Raw genomic sequence first — 16,102 nt, forward strand, 5'->3', positions numbered from 1 at the left:
AAATGTAAATATATCAACCACGGATGTATAAAAGTATCATTAATCTTTACACTTCCACCTGTGAACTACTTTGACATGAACAATGATGGTACAGGAGACTTTCCACTGTCAATTCAGTGGGTAGAGCCTATGATGGAGAAATGCTCCACAAAAAAGAATAATCCAGCCCCAAATGTCAATAGTGTCTATCCAAGTTGAGAAACTCTGATACACAAATTCTAACAAGTTTTCTAATTAGTTTTACCAAGTTTATTGGTAGAACTAATTACAAAACACACAATCTCACATGCACACCAAGAATTTTCTAGTCAAGGGATTTTTTTAAAGTAACAAATTAATTATTAGAATACAGAATCCAGAAGACTTTCCTGTAAGCAAATACTTTGCATATGCTAATGGTGCCATTGTACAAATAGTAAAAAAACTAGAGGACTTTTCACACTTAAAAAATCTACAATTCCAGATGGAGTAAAAACCTAAATTTCCAAGGTTAAACTGAATATAAATAAACTTTATATAAACTAGAAGTTTTTATTTAAAAACCAGGAGAATATTTTCTTGACTATCATGTAAAGAATTTCTTAAATAAGTTAAATGTGGGGTCCCATACTTATACACTTAGCAACCTGAGAAGCTGAGGCAGGAACATCATAAGTTCAATACTAGCCTCGACAACTTAGTGACATTATCATATAAAAAACACTGAAAAAAGAACTAGGGACATAAAAGTGGTAGAATGCCCTTGGACTCAATCTCTAGTACTACAAAAAGATGAAGGGAAAAGGGGGAAAAAAACAACAACAAGAATTTCCCACATAAAACACAAAATGCACATAAAAGAGAAGACTAACAAATTTCATTACATTTTAAAATTAAGAACTTAGGCTCATTCATTCTTTCAACAAATATTTATAGGTGCTAGAGATGTAACAGAGAAAAAACAGAAACCACTTCCCTCAAATAATAATATATCAAATTATGAGAATGAGGAGAAAAAAAAGAACCTACTGCAAGGTGGGAAAAGACAGCATATGCATGTGAGTATATGTGTGTAGATATATATTTTTTTTTCAACAAGAGACTAGTATTATCAGAAAAATCTTACAAATCAATAAAAAAAAAACGACCAACATTGCAAGAGTAAAATAATCAACTGATATATGAAACAGTACACAATCTCAAAAGGAGGAGAGGAAATAAAAATGAAAAACGTAACCTGAGGGCTGGGGATGTGGCTCAAGAGGTAGCGCGCTTGCCTGGCATGCGTGCGACCCGGGTTCGATCCTCAGCACCACATACCAACAAAGATGTTGTGTCCGCCGAGAACTAAAAAATAAATATTAAAATTTCTCTCTCTCTCTCTCTCTCTTAAAAAAAAACAAAAAAAACAAAAAAAAACCGTAACATGAGACTTTGGAAGCTACCTCACAAGACAAATCTAAAAATACTGTCAATACTATGTTTGAGCAAAGATATGAAGCCATCTGATTTCAGTGACATTGACTAGTTAGAGCATTAAAATTAACTACAACCATTTCATCAAAGTATGGCCATTATATTTTCAAGCCCAGCAAGCACTTTGACTCCATGGTATATAAATCACACCATTTTGTACAGGGATACTAACTAACATGTATAAAAGATAGTTTATAGTAATATTGTTTATATTACCTACAAGCTAGAAACAATTTAATTTCTTTCAAGGCTAGAAGTATAAATAAACTGGTATGCTTATAAAACTGATATTTTATAGAAGCTCTCAAAATAGGGCAATTTGCCTCTCCAGGGGCATTTAGCAACCTCTACAGACATTTTTGATTGTCATAACTCAGGGAGAGAAGAAAGAGAGAAATGTGTTATTGGTAACTAAGAGTTACAGGTAAAAGATATTGCTAAATGTTCTATGATACACAGGAGAAACCAAAACAACAAAGAATTGTCTTTATCATATACATAAATAACTACAGTACAGGAAACATAAAAGTAACACAAAGAGTAGGTATAGTTAACTATCCAAATAAGGAGAGCAGGCAAAACTATTTTATTTAAGGACATAACCACTAATTATAAAGCTATAAAGAAAAGCCAAGAAATAGTTCTCATAAAATCAAGGTAACACTTATCTCTGTGGGAAATGGAAACAGTTGTGATGGGGAGGGTCATACAACACAGAAGGGAAGGTTCTTGTGAAGTCCTGGCAATATTCTTTTCTTTGACTGGAGTACTGGTAACACTGGAATTCATAATATATTAAATTATAAAACCTATACTTACATATTCTATATATCTTCTGTATGTATAAAATGTCACAACTTAAAGAAACTTAAGAAAAATGATAATGTACTTGTACATGTTTAGAGATAAGGATTCATTAAATTCAAAAGAGAATACTGATTAATACATAATGAACCCATTAAATATACACTTGTTAGTTTCTAAGCCACAAGCACTTATATACACACACAGATAAGGATACCAGTGCCATTTATTTACTTGGGAGAAGACAATAAATCATAGTATTGCAGTAGGGACATAAAATAAGGGGAAAACATCAGAATTAGAAGTGTGTTATGTAGCCCATTACTACTCTCCTTAACTAGAACCTAATTAAGTTCCTTCTGAAAATATCCTATGTTTAGGAATCTTAGTTTTCATAAGTACTGCCAGAAAACCAATATGGAACCAAAATTGAGGGTGAATCCAAAGATTGGGTGTCCATTAGGTACACACATACATTATTAATTATGGTTATAGAAGAGTAACATAATTTTTATTTTATCTCAATTATACACATATCATTTTTCTTAACAGCAGCTATTAAGTTGTGAGGACACAAATAACTAGTTTGGATATAACTATTTTATAAAAAGGAACCATTGTATTTCTTTTGGCCTAGAGGTGCCACAAAAAAATTCCTGTGACACTAATGGGCTCACAAATTAGGAAAGTTCAGGAAACTGATTAACTGTTCCTAGGTTTAATTCTCTGGCAATCCTGCACTCCTAAGGAGCATTTGGAAGTCAATATAAGCACTATAAAACAGAAATATTAGTTGTGATAACCAAATAAGAAAGGTCATTTCTAATCATCAATTCTCAAGCATATACTTTATATAAAAAGACATTTGTCAATGAAAAATATTTATCATTACCCCACATAAACACTTTTGATGGCTCTCCAGTTTCCCAGCTCTTCACCCCGCCCCCACCTCGAGAAAGGAGGGAAAACAACTTTTATTGGCCTCCTCTCCCGGGAGATTGGCAAACTAGCGGGGCAGTGCTGGGGCCTGGACACGTTTCGCCAGGAGGCCCCCGTCGGCGGGGAAGGTAGATAGCGGGAAAGCCCGGCTTCGACGCCCGATCACCCCCCAGTCAACAGCCTTTGCCCCACCCGGCCAACAACAGGCCTGGGCCAGCCGCCGAGCCCAGCGACCCCCAGGCCCCTGCGCGTAGGCGAGCTCGTCGTCATGTGACGCCGCCGCTAAAACACCGCAGAAACGCAGGGCGGCAGAAGGCATTTAGCGCCAGCCCGCCTCGGCCCTGCCCCGCCGGGCGCGGGCGAGTCCCTAGAGCCTGGGCAGGGGGGCGGGGGGCGGGCAGGGGGGCGGGGGGCGGGGGGCGGGCAGGGGGGCGGGGGGCGGGCCCCAGCGCGCCACAAAGGCTTTCGCGCCTGTCGCCATAGTGCCCGGGCGGGCGGGGGCACAATTTTCGGGGCCAGCAGGAGGGTGGGCAGAGACGGGAGCGCTGGGATGCCCGCCTTGCCCACAGCCGCCTACCCAGGAGCTCGGACGGCCCGCGACCGCCGCGCCCCGCACAGGCCCGCGCGGCCTCCCTCCCCCGCGCGGGGCCCGCGCCCGGCCTCCATCTTGGATCTGCGCTTCCAGCCCCCGCGCCGCTGCCGCCGCTTTCCCCCTCTTTCCCGCCCCCCGCCGCCGTCGCCGCCGCCCGCACTCACCTCAGCTGCCCATCCGGGCGCTGCCGGCCGTTGACCTAGTTTCCCCCCAAAAGTCTCCCGTGTGTTATTCCCGATGTGGGGGGGTTGTTACGGGGTGGTCGCCGGGGGTTCGGGAGCGGGGGCCGCGCCTTCAACGGAGCTGCAATCCTAACCCGCCATCTGGTGGCATTTTCCACACGCCAATGGCGCCGCTGCAGACTTGGGTCCGGACCGCCCTCTGCTGGCCGCGGTGCTCACTGCCTTGCTGACGGGACTGGCCTGCCCGGAAAGGGGAGGGAGCTGAGGCGCGAGCTTGGGGCCGCAAGCAAACGCTTTCCTGAGGGGATTGCGCGCACGCGCACCAGCGGGGCGGGAAACGTGGCCGCTGCGTGGCGGCTCCGCCCCCGCATGGAGCGCTTGCCCAGCTCCGCCAATTGCGAGTGGCGGAGAGCTCTGGATGAGGCCGCTGTGGACTGTTCGTGGGCCACTCGCGGCGGGCGGAAGGACGAACACTGGCGCCTGCGCGTCCCACTCGTAGAGCTGCCGCCCGCCATTTTTAGAGCTGCTGGGAGACCTGGGAAGGAACCCGCCCCCGTTTCTTCACCCAGGCCCCTCCCCAGGTCGGGATCTAGCTCTTCCCTCCCTCGGAGCCCTGCTCCAGCCCCTCCCAGTCTTTGGGAGAACTCAGAGCGATTTATTGTTGGGGGGGTGCTTTCCTCCAGCCAAGGGAAGTAGGTTCCCAGAACTGTTTGGGACCTCTCTCGCCAGGGCTCTGGACGGAACACTGCCCACTCCAGGCCGATTGGCGTCGTCCTGCCTCTATGTAGCAGTCTCTCCGTGGTGCGGGCTTTGGTGCGGGCTTTGCATAAGGCGGGAGCATTGGCTAGTTAGTGAGCCAGGAATGCAGCTAGACTGGGAAAATAGAGACTCAGCTTTGGAATTTGGTTTCTCCTACTGCAACCTAGTAGTATTGTCAGTGGTTCTGAAATGGACGTGAGACTCTTAGCCCTCCAGTGGGCTAGGGACAAAGTCACTACCGTGAAATCTAGACCCAGCTGTTTTGTTGGATCTCACAGCTTCCCTTTGCTCTCTACCTGCCTATCCCTGACCATGGCTTCTACCTTTCACCTTCTTTCAACTTTTTTCAACAAAAGTGAATCCTTACTCTCCCAGGTCATCAGCCCATTTGTGACTCGATTCTCCAACAGAATAGACTGCTCTGTTTCCAGTATTACCTTACACTCGCTCAACTCCATTATATTCTTGAGGGCTAATCTCTAGTTATCATCCTTGTTCCTGGTTTCTGTTAGGCGTTGGAAGGTGGTGTGTGGTGGCTTTTCACTGAAGGAAGTCGGGTATGAATCTGTGACTGGACTTGCAGAGATTTTTAGATAACACTATTTATAGATATATATTTACTAGTCTTTGGTTGACTTCCTATTGTTACTCTGCAAAGCCTGTTTCTAGCTTTCCTTGTTAAAAGTGCCAGTCCCAAACTAGGCTAATAGATGACTTCATCTAGTTTCCTGGGCTAAAAGCTGTGCAATTCCAACAATGGGTTGACATTCTCTCCATCTTCAGACATCTGTAACCATGATCCCGATCAGGATCTCAAAATTTCTCAGCTAATTAAGGCATTCCCTCTGCCCTTCTCTCCACAGTCTATCCTGCCTAAATGGTGTGTGTCCTGCTTTTCAAGTTCCTTGTACCATTAGTGTTACATCCTCAGTACTCAGTATTCTATTCTCTGGCTTCTTCCTTCTGTTTTTCAAGTTTCCATTGTCTTAAAGAAAAAAAAAAAAAAAAAAACAGTGCTGTCAGTTCCCTCCAGTTACTATCAACTTTCCTTCACAGTTAACACTTCTCAATCCCTGGATCTATACTTACCTGATTTACTGGTCTCTGATTCCTTTTCTAACTCCACTTCAGTCTTCCATCCTGTAGTTCAACCCCTAGCTCTCTGTTATGTAATACATTCTTTCTCTTGAAAGTCTCCCCAAAATTAATTTTTTAATCTTCCTACCTTTTCCTTACAGGTACTTTCCAGGAAGCTCCATTGCAAAATTAAGCATTTAAAATTAATTTTCTAAGACAGGCTCAGTGTTACCTGCCTGTAATACCAGCTACTGGAAGGGTGAGGAAGGAGAATAACAAGTTTTAGGCCAGGTTCAACAATGTAGTAAGACCCTACCTCAAAAGCAGATGAATGAAAGAAGGGCTGGGGATATAGTTCTGTAGTAGAACACCCCTGGATTCAATCATCAATACTGGAAAAATAAATAAACTAACATTTTATCTCTCTTATTTGAACATTATAATCTCCTAATAACATTGCGATTTCAGCATAGTGCAGTGATTAAGAACATGGACTCTGGAACCAGACTGTTCTAGAAAGCTGTATGACTTTGGGCAGATCTCTGTGTCTCAGTTTCTTCATCTGTAAGATGGAAATAGCAATAGATTGTTGAGTATTAAACTATTTAATATATTAAAATGTCATCTGTAGCCAGGTATGGTGGTACACACCTGTAATGGTAGTTTCTCCAGAAGCTGAGGCAGGAGGATCACAAATTCAAGGCCAACCTGGGCAACTTAGGGAGACCCTGTCCAAAAATTTAAAATGAACAAGTCAGGGGTATAGCTCAGTAGAGTATTTGCCTAGCATGTGTGAGGCCCTGGGTTTAGTCCCCACCTACCACCACCATCAAAAAAATCCATTGTGTTATTACAGTGATAATATTTTGCTAAGTATTTTTTAGCTTCTCTCCTCCCCCTCAGCCCTTTACCCCTCATCTCATGCAGGCAGGGCCTCTTGAGGCATGTGCTATACCACGGAGCTATATTCCCAGCCTAGCACTTTAAAAAAAATTTTAAAAATTATCCAAGAGCATAAATAGTCAACTTTCTAAGTATGTGGAAACCTAATACTTTCTTTATTTTGCCCTCACACAAATTGAACTGGTGTTTGTAAATAATTACGTAGTCCCCAGGGTCTAAATTATAAGGCCATACTTGACTTTTTTTTTAACCTGAGTCCCATCATATCCTAATTCATTCAGATCCCTTGTTTTTTTTCTGCAGCCATCTTCATCAAAGCCCTTCACTCCCCATCTCTTCCCATTGCCTTACACCACTATTGTAATAGTCACCTGAACAGTTCAGATCCTTCATTTTCCTCCTTTTAAAAAAAAGCAATATTATATACTTACACAAAAGGTCTCTGTAGTTTCTTATGGATTATAAACTATCATCTAAAATATGTAATGTCATTCAAGGAATGCCTTGATGTTTTTTCCAGTTTATCTCTGTTTTGTCTCAAATTCTTCATACCAGCTGATTTGGTCTGATCAATCATAAATGTAAACAAAAGGCAGATTCATTCATCCTTTAGCTATTTGGTAAAGTAATAGAGATTCCATAACATGATAAATTCATTGCAGGATTACATATTTCCCAGAAGCCTCTGCTTTTAAGAATTTCTTAAGATTTCAAATCCCTTGGCAAAGATTTTCAAACACGGCTTTTTTCATTAACAAGTCATAGATATGCTTGAAATATCAAAAAGAAGGATATGCCTTTTAAAATACATGCCATTAGACCTTTATTTCAACTCAGTCTCTTGGCCCACCTCATCCAAAGTTGACATTTAAAATTACAAACAGAAAAATGCATTCCATATTCTATGAAATTGGTAGACATTGAAGAAGAGTTTCTATGGTTTATTTTAAAAAGACTTTTTATATACTATTGTCTTAAATTTCCTTTGATATTTTCCTTGCATATATACCAAATCAAAATGTGTCTAACAATGTATTCGATCTAATTAACCAATAACATGAGGAAGTTTGTTTTATAACACAAAGAACTAGTTTGTGACTCTATAGAGAGTATGATTCCTTGAAATTTTAGCTAAACTTTTGCCTTTTTCCTCTCTAGATAATGTTAGCTCACAAAACAATTCAGTTCTGCTTAAAATTCAACTTTTTAAAAATAGTCTTTAGTTGTTAATAGACATTTATTTTATTCATTTATTTATATGTGGTGATAAGAATCGAACCCAGTGCCTCACACATGTCAGGCAAGCGCTCTGCTACTGAACCACAATCCCAGCCCAAGATTCAGTCAACTTTGATGATGATAATGGTTATGTTCTTTTCACATGAAGGCATTTTAAAGAAATATTTTTATGAATTATTCTTCCTTTCCACTACTTTTTTGCAGATATAGTTCCAGATGCAGCTACTGAATATTTAGACCAAAGAAACGTGTTCTGTCATCTGACCCTACTTCCTTATCCCTTCACTTTTCTCACTTTCACAAACCCTGTGTTTTAGGGATCATGACAACTTCCTCATTTTTATTTCGCAAATGAAGTATTCTTAAAATTTTTTCACTTGGTTACAGGAAATTTGATGTTGCTTATATTTTAAAAATCAGAAATTATTTTCCTTTTTCTACTCTTGCAATTAAGATGTGATGCCAGTTGGTGGCAGTAATATGCCATGGTGTCCTACTATCAGTCCATAATTGGGTTAAATCATGAATTTTTTTCCTTTTTTTTTTTTTTAACTCAGAACATAATTCCTTCCAAAAATGACAAATCAATTCTGCCCCAAAGTTTATAATAAGATGTATCCAAATTACCTTTCCTTTTAGAGTCAATAACATGGTTGCAGACAAAGTTCTATCCCTAAAAATGTAGAGGACCAGAACTACTCAGATATTTTAAAAAAAGAAGAAAGAAAAAGAGAAAGAAAAAAGAAATAAATCCATAGGCATAAGACTGGAACTAACATGGGAAGAAACTAACGGTTTCTACACATTATTTAAGATAGAGATTAAAGAATCAGTAGAACAACAATTTGCTTAGTCCAAGTTTCTTGGTGTCCTTGGAATTTTCATCTCATTTCAAAAGGCCTAGCCCACTTTTGGAAATCATCCTTGATCAAATAAATGACTAAGACATTGTTTCCATACACACAGAGAAACCAATCTAACAGACAGCTTAGCACAGCCCTGTCACAAAATAAAAATTAAAAAGGGCTAGGGATGTAGCTCAGAGGTAGATTGCTCCTGGGTTCAACCCCCAGTATCACAGAAAAAAAGAAACATTAAGTTTAGTTGGTCAGTATAACTAAGTTTGAATCTACTTTCATTCAGTAATCCCAAGGCATTGTCTAGTACTCAGTGAAACTGAATGAAAGTATGGATTGATTTTTGTTGTTGTTTGCTTGCTTGCAGTGCTGGGTGTGGAACTCAGGGCCTCATACACAAGTACTCTACCTAGCCCTGGATTAAAAAGTGTTAACAAACAATAAAATAAATCTGTTACTGTGTACCGTATGATAAATGAGAGGATGAACAATTACAACAAAAGCATTCCAACAACCCTCTCTGAGCTTGACAGCAGGAATGTTCAACCTGTTTTCCTGGATTTAATAGATGATTAGTTTCTTAATTCCTCATCATTATCAGATGTTTACCCTTCCACCCAATGTAAATCATCTCTGGGTAAAATATTTTATGGAAACATATCTAAATGATTTTCCTATGATCTTTCATTGCATATATTTTATAACCATGTTTATTTTGTAAAAAGAACTTTTATTATAAATATCACATGCATATGAATGACCTATTGAAACAATAAAAAGTTACTTGCTGTTATGGTTTAGATGTTAGGTGTCCCCCAGAAGCTCAAACCTGTGAGACAGTGCAAGAAGGCTTAGAGGTGAAATGATTGGATTATGAGAGCCTTCATCTTAATTGTGGTAATGGTTTAACAGGTATACATACATGAGGAATGGAATTGACCATCTACGGACTGAGACCTCCGAAACTGTACGTCCCCAAATAAACTTTTCCTCCTCTAATTGTTCTTGTTGGGTCTTTTAGTCACAGCAGAAAAAAAAAAGATGACTAAAATACTTGCCCATATCTTTACTCTTGTTCTTAATTCTCCCCAGAGGCAGCCACTGTTATCTGTTTCCAAAAGCTTTTAGGCTTTCTCTTTAATCTTAGTGTTCCTAGGAAAGAAAATATAATAACAAGTTATCAGGATCAGAATTGCAGACCTTTCCTTCTAAATCAATGTAAACAATCAATAAATAAAATTAAATATAAATACCTTCTGTCAATGACACTTAGGTAGACGTATATTGAGTAGCTATTGCCATTTATGACAGACATTTTTATTTTGTTTTTAGTGCAATTTTATCGATATAGGATTAACACAATAAATTACATATAATTAAAGTTTATAATTTGATGAGCTGTAACATGTATGTATACCCATTAAACTATTACCACAATCAAGATGACAAATATATCATCTCTAAAAGTTGCCTCATTGGCCTTTGTAAACCATTTCTCTTCCTTTATTCATCTCAGGCAACCACTCATCCACTGTCTGTCCACTGATCTGCTTTCTGTTATTATAAGTTAATTGAATTTTCTAGAATTTAAAAAAAATGGATTAGTAAGTACAACATGCATTAGATCTGGTTTGGTTTTGCTTTTTTGTATTGTTTCTCTACTCAATAAATTATTTTGAGTTTCATCCATGTTGTATTCATTCCTTTCAAGTACTGCTATGGTACTCCTTTGTATGATCATACTACAGTTTGTCAGTGTACCTACTGATGGATGTTTGTATTCCAGCTTTGTCTTATAGTAAAGCTGCTGCAAACACTTAGACATTGTGATTATGCATCACCTGATCTGGTCTTGAGGTAAACTAAAATAGCTATCTACAAAGCTAGGGCCTTCAGAAGCCGGAGAGGTAACATACAAAAGTGGAAAGAGGGACAGACATAATAAAAGCAACAATTTAAGCTCTGTGATGAACGGTGAACTGGCACTAGGCCGCCACACTGAGAGGGGTGGACACTAAGATCTCAAAGAGGAGAGCTCACACCCGTCTAAAGCCAGGAGCTGCTTCTCAGAGCCAGCTGATAGTCACCACCCTAGCCAGTGTTGCCAGACCTTTTTTTTTTTTTTTAATCACCCAAAGAGCTGTCACAAATCCAGATTTCATGTGAAGTTTCTCAGGGTGTTTTGTTTTGTGTTTGTATTTAAGATAATATAATTTTCCTCCATTCCCAAGTATGGAAACAAATGAAAAATAAGATTTTAAAAAATCTGACAGATAGAAATCAAAATATTGGCTTGTATAAAAATCCTGATATTGGGCTGGGGTTGTTGCTCAGTGGTAGAGTACTTGCCTAGCATGTGTGAGGCACTGAGTTTGATTCCCAGCCCACATAAAAATAAACAAATAAAATAAAGGTATTGTGTCCATCAACGAATAAAAAAATATTTTAAAAAAATCCTCTCAGTGGTAGAGCGCTCGCCTCACATGTGGAAGCCACTAGGTTCAATCCTCAGCACCACATACAAATAAAATAAAGGGGGCTAGGGTTGTGGCTCAGTGGCAGAGTGCTCACCTAGCATGCATGAGGCACTGGGCTCAATGCCCAGAACCTCATAAATGTAAAATAGAGATATTGTGTCCACCTAAAACTAAAAAATATTTTAAAATCCTGATATTTACTTAATTGGGTATTAAATATAAGCAGCATTCCTTGATTTATTCTTTCTGCTTTTGATGATGTTTGAAATTTTTATAATAAGTAAAATTTATAAAAAATTACATTGCATAAAGCCAATTAAACAAAGAGGTAAGGTTTAGCAAATGTACTTGTTACCCACAACCAGATATATCACCCAGTCAAAAGCAGAACTGGACAACTTCATAGATTTTGGGTCTGCCACATAAAACAGAAAATTTGTTAAATCCTACAGACAAGAGGGGGAAAAAACAGAGAGAAACAAAGTGAGACTGAAACAAAAAGCCCAGAATGGGCTTAGTGTTTTAAATTTGGTTCCTTCTTCTGATCTCAACTGTTAGTGAAATTATTCCTACTTCCCTAGAAAGTAAGGGATTAAGCTCTTACCATTTTTTTTTCCTCATGGGAGTGGAAGTTTTCTCCCTGATATGAAAACAAAAACAATAAGAGATTTAAATGTTTCATGAACATGGTGATATGCTACCACCATCCCCCTTCGAGTAAGGATTTGTCCCAGCTATTGAGCCTGCTGTTGACCGAGTCTTTGGTGCCTTTAGAACTGTTGCATTTGCAGACTGTCACCTTTGCTAAGGTCCTCTCCCAGCCTGGTCCACATATCGATTGGGGATCAAAGTGGAAATATAAGAGACTGGCCAACTTGCCCAACTTGGGACAACTATAATAGTCATTTTGAACCTCCAAAACTCCCTATGGTATCTGCACAATCTCTCTCCCCAATCCTTTTTTCTTTCCCACTCTTCTACAAGCGTTTAATCCAAAGGGCACTCTCCAAATACCCTACCTGTTCATGTCTTGTCGTCACCTTCCCAGGAAACCCAACCTATAACTGTTGAGGGCAAGAATAAGGTCTGAAGGAGCAAGCAATAAGATGGGGTTTTGCATATGAGCATTAGATGCCTACCTGACATTGAGGGCTCCTATCACAAGTTACAGTCTAAGTCTTAAAATTTTTATGGATGGTTAATGGGATTGGTACACCAGTGGAATGGTACATATAGGGAAAATGAAAATTATAAGAACAATGGAATTGGGTATTTCTCTGGACTAAAAATGTGATTGTACTGGGATATAGGGCTTTTAGGAGATAATTCAGGTTAAATTAGATTGTAGCAGTGAGCCCTAATATAATGGGATTCATGGCCATACAGAAAGAGGAAGAGAGCTGTGTCTCTTTGTGAACACACTGAGGAAAGAATGTGAGAGAACAAAGCAAGAAGATGGTGGTCTGCAAGCCAGGAAAAGAGCCTTAACCAGGAACCAAATGAGCCAGCACCCTGATTTTGCATTTCTCAGACCCTGAAACTGTGAAAAATTTCGCTTTGTTAAGCAATCTGTCTAAGGCATTTTTAAAAAATATTTATTTTTTAGTTGTAGTTGGACACAATACCTTTATTTTATTTATTTATTTTTATGTGGTGCTGAGGATTGAACCCAGGGTCTAGCATGCGTAAGGTGAGCGCTCTGCCATTGAGCTCCAACCCCAGCCCTGTCTATGGCATTTAAAAAAATATATTCTTTTAGTTTTAAATGGATACAATATCTTTTTTAAAATGTATTTATTTTTAAGTGGTGCTGAGGATTGAACCCAGTGCCTCACATGCATGAGGCAAGCACTGTACCACTGAGCCCCAGCCCCAGCCCCTGTCAATGGCATTTTATTGTAATAGCTCAATTAAGATTATTGTTTAGCTGGATGAATGGACTGGAAATAAGTTAATGAAAAGCTGAGAGTGATTAATATCCAACCGAAAGCTCAAAGTGACTACTTAGTACCTCACAAAAAAGAAGAGAAAAAAAATCTCCTGAAGTAGGAGTCCATAATAAGCCAAAGAATGAATTCAGTCAGAGTGAGCTAAACTCCAGTCAAGACAGGAATATTAAGCTAAGAGCAGAGTCTTAGTTGAGAAAGAATGGGGCTTGACAATCAGATGAGGACATTTCCAGAAATGGTCCCCCATTACTCAGAGATGATTCAGACATGTCTCTTCATTAAAATAATAAGTGTCTCCTCTTTGCCCTCAAGATTTGTTCACAGGTTCTCTCTTTCCGTAGGCCTTAACTAGTGTTAAGTCTCAATATGCTGGATATTGTCATTCAGGAAAGGACCTATATCCCAAAAGATCTTTAATACCCAGCCAGCATAAACTGGAAAAAAAAGTATAGAATTAAATTTTGAGAGTGCTTAATGATAATGAAAGGAACATCAGATTGGATAAGGGAGAAGTATATTCGGAAACACCCTCTCAGTACTAAGGATCTAAAACCATATCAAGACCTCCAACAGTTAGTGTGAATGGGTTCCAGAAGCATGAAAAAATTGATGACCCATATCAAATGAGGCTAAAATGTCACCATTGCCATGACAGAGAGTAGAAGAATAAATTTAAAGGATCAGGAATTTTATTATGCTGAAGAATATTTACTTTATAAAGATGGAAACCCCACCAGATGACTATTTTACATAAGGCCATTATTTACACCATATTTCAAGGCCATTAGAAATGCACCGTTATGCTGGACTGGGGACATAGTTTAGTGGTAGAGTGCTTGCCTAACATGCTTGAGGCCTTGAGTTCAGTTCCCAGCACTATGGTTAAAAAAAAAAAGAAAAAGAAAAAGATGTGCTATTGTTGGGGCACCAGTATCTCTAAGATGATGACTAGTGACTCCCTGTAGGCCAGAACTGATGGTAAAAGAAGCCATGGAAGAATGAGTTTCACTGATAGCAATAGGGATAACAGGGTCCTAAAGTGATCAAGGCCACGTAGTGGTTATTAACTGTCAGAAGTCAAGTTGGACAATTATTATAAAGTCCCAGGTGCAGTGAGGAAAAAGAGAACCACAGAAAATAATATGAAGATAATTAATATGATGATCCTGAGGGAAAAATAAATGGACAGTTAATGAGGATACTACTCATTTTGTACCATTTGATAAATTCTAGGATTTATAACCAGGAGAGTGAAGCAGTCTCCTCAATTAAAATAATGATTCCTTGACAAGTTTCCAAACATGAATCTGTTTTTAGATCTAAAACCATGAACTCAAAGAAAGACAGGTTCCCATGAAGATGGACTTGAAATACCATGATGAATGTGCATAGTATCAATTTCCTCAGTATTTCCCCAAAGATTGTTTCAGAACCTTTAGACCTAAAGCCATTTACTCAGATAACTGTCCACTGGGAACATGGGATTACCTAAACACTTCAAGGACCATAAGTCCTAGAATCTGAATTGACATTCTTACTTAGAGATCAAAAGAATAATCATGGTCCCTCTGTTAGAGTACGTACATATGGGAACAGTATATAACACCAAGGTCTGAATGTTTGTGCCCCACTCCCAATTCCTATGATGAAACTCAATCCCTACTGTGATAGTTTCAAGAGGTGGGGCCTCTGAGAGGTCATCAGATCATTAGTATATATCTTAAGGTATTGGAATTACAGATAATTTTTATTTTCTTTATATTTTTGTGCTCATTCCAAATTTTCTATAGTAAACATACACTGTTAGAATCACAGAAAACATGTTTTAAAACTAAACAATACTATTATATATCTTGATGCAGTTATTTCTAGAAACTGAATAGAATTGCAAACATCATTGTTAACTTATTTCCAAAGCTGAAAAACAGTTGCATCTAATATTTTAAAACATACAATATAAAGAGATGACATTAAAATACTAACATTGATATTTTAACTGATGAAAGATCTATTGAAATAATTGCAACTGGGCACAGTGGTGTATGCCCATAATCCCAGCTACTAGGGAGGTTGACCAAGGAGAATTGCAAGTTAGAGGGCAGCCTGGGTAATTTATCTGCTTTGGAGTTGAGCCCAATCTCTCTCCACCACTGCAAAATCTCATTGCTTGCCTGGCACAGTAGCACATGCCTGTAATCCCAATGACTGGGGAGGCTGAGGCAGGAGAATCTTGAGTTCAAAACCAGCCTCAGCAAAAGCGAGGCACTAAGCAATTCAGTGAGACCCTGTCTCGAAATAAAATACAAAATAGGGCTGGGGATGTGGCTCAGTGGTAGAGTGCCCTGGAATTCAATCCCCAATACCCCCCACCCCCCAAAAAATCTCATGGCTTGTTACCAATCACAATGATCCTGAATGAAGTATTCGCTATCATGCTTTGATGAGTATTTATTGAATTTTTTTCCTTGAACAGGATCTATCAGGATCTTGTCCTTAAAGATCCAGATCACTCTGTAGCCCCTTACCTGTGTGTACTTACATCTCTTCTTTAAGCTCATATAGCCTGAAGGAGTATCTCCTGCCAATCTTTCTTTTTCTAGAAAAAATAAAAACTCTTTTTACTGATAACTTTTCATTCGTGAACTGTTAAAGACAAAATCAATTCCTTAGAAAATCTTAGAATACTGGAAGTGAAAAGAGCTTAGAGAACATCAAGTTTAAATGTGCTGCTTTAAAGTTGAGAAACTGGTAGTTCCAGGGGAGGTTAATTGGTTTGTTCAAGGTCACACAGTGACCTAGCAGCAGAGCTAACAATAGAACTTAGGCTTTTCATCCTTAGTCAGGAGCCTGTGCCCAACACCACCTGCTG

At 39.2% G+C, this 16,102-nt stretch overlaps 1 long non-coding RNA gene across 1 annotated transcript; it reads right to left on the minus strand.

The window, feature by feature from the left end:
* Positions 1-1,376: 1,376 nt before the first annotated feature.
* LOC144374245 (uncharacterized) lies at positions 1,377-15,847 on the minus strand. The gene is made up of 6 exons (XR_013433693.1): positions 15,759-15,847; positions 11,889-11,924; positions 9,866-9,959; positions 6,460-6,536; positions 3,955-4,212; positions 1,377-2,233 (listed from the first exon to the last, which is right to left on the minus strand). It is a non-coding gene; the product is annotated as an uncharacterized LOC144374245 (long non-coding RNA).
* Positions 15,848-16,102: the final 255 nt, after the last annotated feature.

Source organism: Ictidomys tridecemlineatus, unplaced genomic scaffold, assembly GCF_052094955.1.
Source record: "Ictidomys tridecemlineatus isolate mIctTri1 unplaced genomic scaffold, mIctTri1.hap1 Scaffold_63, whole genome shotgun sequence".
NCBI classification, from domain to species: domain Eukaryota; kingdom Metazoa; phylum Chordata; class Mammalia; order Rodentia; family Sciuridae; genus Ictidomys; species Ictidomys tridecemlineatus.